This window comes from Neomonachus schauinslandi, chromosome 13 (assembly GCF_002201575.2).
Source record: "Neomonachus schauinslandi chromosome 13, ASM220157v2, whole genome shotgun sequence".
Lineage (NCBI taxonomy): Eukaryota > Metazoa > Chordata > Mammalia > Carnivora > Phocidae > Neomonachus > Neomonachus schauinslandi.
This window is the reverse complement of record NC_058415.1, coordinates 58,062,051-58,064,935: the sequence shown is the minus strand read 5'-3', so window position 1 is coordinate 58,064,935 and position 2,885 is coordinate 58,062,051.

Here is a 2,885-nt window from a genome sequence, read left to right as displayed (position 1 = left end):
TGCACAGCAGGCTGGGTCCATCATGGTAATGCCTTCGAATTGCAGGGGCTGAAACCCACAAGGGTTTATTTCTCATTCTCACTGCAGGTCCATTAGCAGTTGACTGGGTGGGTGGGGTCTGCTCTGAATCACTGTCTTCATCCCTGGGGCGTCAGGATGATAAGCAGCCACCATCTGGAACATTACTGGTCACCATAACAAAGCCTGCACTGGCTCTCTGAGCGTCACTTCCACCTCTACTTCATCCGCCAACGCAAGCACGTACCACAGCCAACATCAAGGGGCAGGCGAAGCACGTTCACATTTGTCGGGAAGGAGCAGGAAGACTGAGAAATGTGTGAATGGTCTAATGGCTGCCACACTATCCTACAGTCAACCCAAGAGCCACAAGAGATTTGCCTTCCTTTTCTCGGACCATCACCGCCCCACACATCCAGTCAGTCATGAGAATCCTAAATGGGTCCCCTCCTTTCTACGGACACTGCCTCCTCAAGAAGCTCTCCCTCTCTCTCTCTCTAATACTGCAACAGCTATGTCACCGCACTTTGATCCTGCAAACTCCCTTCAGAATCCACCCTCTGCACAGGCTGTCAAAACGCCCATCAGAAAAAAATCCAAAAAACAAAACACCAATCAGATCATGCCACTCTCCTGCTTAAATCCTTTCAATGGCTCATTTCCCATGGGATAAAAACCAGACCCCACCTCTCCATCCAACCTCAGCCCAGCTGCTTGCCTCAGGCCTACTCCACCCACACACACTCTCTGGGTCCAGGGCCCCCCGAACTATTCCCAGTTCCCCAGCAAGTATCAGTCTTTCCTGCCTCTGTCTCCCCCTTGCTCTTCCCTCTCATGTCCAGATGCTTCTTGACCTTTAGCTAATATGCACTGGACCACAGACCAGGCCAAGCATTATTCTGTGTCCTAAGTGCTTTACTGACTGGGGACCACTTGGAATGAGAGAAATCTCCGTGGATGAATACAATATGGACAGGGTGACCAGAGAGAACCCTCTCCCAACATCTTGGCATTACAGAAACTCATTCAATCCTTACTCAAATCTGCCCCCCTCTTCCAGAAAACCCTTCTGACCCCTCCTAGCAGAGTGAGGTCTGTCCCAGCTCTATGTCCCTCCTTAGTGCCTTCTGTACTCTGCTGACTCTGTCCTGAATCCCAGCTATTTGGGTTTATGCATCCTAGTGACCTGACTCTATACATCCTAATATGAAGGACTAATATTTCTGATGCCAGAACAAACACCAAACCCACACCTCCTGGCTCACCATTCAGTCGGCCACATCACTCTGCTCAGGGCCCCGAGGAAGAGACAGAATTGCAGAAAGCAGAGAACAAAGGGATTTTTCCTGGCTTTTGAGCTTCAAAAGCCTAGGCTCTGAAGTCTTAACAGGAGAGGCTGAAGGCCCAGATAAGATTTGGGAGAAAACCTAAGTAAAAGGGAGGTTTCCCCACCTCCAGATTAATGCTCTAAGCTAGGGAAAAGGAGAGGAGGGGATGCAATAAGAGCACTGGCACAGAAGGGTCCCAAGAAGAAGGGGCCCTGAGCCCCACTCCCTACGCCAACCCCCTGGACAGGTTTGTAGGACTGAAAGATGGAGCAATTCACGCCTTGTTGGCCAAGTAAAACCCAGAGCAGGCCGCCAGAGTAGAAATGGCTTCAAGGTGTGTCTGGGCAGCCCAGGCCTCACAGGTCTTTGTGGTAGCACAGAAGTCGGGGAGGGCCTCAGCACTGAAAATGGTTATGCAGACAGGAACAAGAAAGCACTCTGGGATGGCCTGCCTACGCCGCTGACTGGGGGCCAGGTGGAATGATGGAACTCTCAGGAGATGGGTGCAGTGTGGACCCCAGTAACCAGAAAACAACCTCCCAACATCTTCCCATTATCTAAGATCCTCAAGACTCAGCTGTGACCCTTGTAGAAAGAGAAGCAATCCCAAATGACACAGGATGTCTCTCAGGCAAAAAAGATGACACTCAGGCAAAACGGGGGCTCAAAATAGAAGCTACATTCTTGCGATATTTCTTGCATATTTGTGACTTGTACCTGCTAGTCCAATTTCCTGAGACCTCAGCTTCCTTTCCTGTTGGGTGTGGGCACAAGGGAGGTCTGTCTCACTAACTTAAATCCTCGCAGCACGTACACACACACAGACACACACATACACACACACAACTCCCTACTCGCAGGGGCTGCAGCCTGCCGTGATGGGGCAAAAGGCTCCGGCAAAAGCTCCAGCAGCTCATTCCAGCTGGGCTCCCACCACCCCCGCTGATTTCCTCAGACCCTCTCTTTCCCTCTCCTCCCCACACGCTTGGCCCCAGGAAAAAAAGGCAGCACAGAACCAGCAAATACTTCATTGGAGACACACCAGGCTCCGCCTGCATCAACTCAGGATACCAGTCACCCCAGCCCCAGCCCCAGCCATCCTCCAATCCCCCTCCCAGCACGGCACAGCATGGCACGGCACGGCCCAGATGCTGCCTTGGGAAGAAAGCCTGAGGCCAGAGTTGCTGAGATGCTGGGAAGATCTGGAGACTCAGTTTCCCCAAGATGGACTCCATTTCCTCGAGAATGATGCCACGTCCTGAGAGGGCTTTGTCTCCCTGGGAAGGAATCCATGTCCTTAGGGGGGCTCCACATCCCTGGGAAGGACTCCACACCCCTAGGAGGGACACCTTGGTCCTGAGGGGCTCTAGGGGCCTGCACAGGCTCCAGTCCTTAAGAAGGACTCCATGGATGCAGGAAGACTCCAGGCCTTCAGGAAGTGCGCCAGGTCCCTAGAAGAGCTCCACGTCCTTAAGAAAGACACCATGTCCTCAAAAATACAACCTGTCTCTTATCCAGGGAGGGTTCCACACTCCCAGG